The sequence below is a fragment of the Fibroporia radiculosa genome, assembly GCF_000313525.1.
Source record: "Fibroporia radiculosa TFFH 294 genomic supercontigs, scaffold60289, whole genome shotgun sequence".
Taxonomy (NCBI): domain Eukaryota; kingdom Fungi; phylum Basidiomycota; class Agaricomycetes; order Polyporales; family Fibroporiaceae; genus Fibroporia; species Fibroporia radiculosa.
In genome coordinates, this window is record NW_012133121.1 from 9,306 (window position 1) to 9,871 (window position 566).

The window sequence follows — 566 nt, forward strand, 5'->3', positions numbered from 1 at the left end:
TAAGTAGTACTACTTAAATAGAGCAAGGTGAATAGAGTTTAATAAGTATGAAACACTGATTGGATCAGTCAACATGATGGTTTCACTGGGTTGTATCAGTGATGAGGATGAAACATGATATAAGTGAAATGCAATATGAGTGAAATGCAATATAAGTGAAATGTGATGTAGGTGAAATGTAATAAGGGTGAAACACAATATATATGAAACAATGATGCAGATGAAATGCACCAAGTGATGGAATCAGTTGTAATAGTACAGGGTCAATGACAAATTGTAAGGAAGAAAAGAAAACCCCCCTTGAAGCTGTAACATTACCCCCTCCTCTAGATTTGTCATTACAGTCACCATGTTAAGGGACCTAATGATGGAGGATCAGGTGTTAAGGGACCTAACAACTGAGGATCAGGAGTTTGACTGATAACTGATACTAAGACTTAATACGCATAAGGCTGACGCGCTATACTTGGACTAGACTTGTAGACTGGGCCACTATAGCTGATGGTGGTTTGAGAATGTATACTGGTTGAAGCAAAGCTTCAGACTGAGACTTGAATAGACAACTG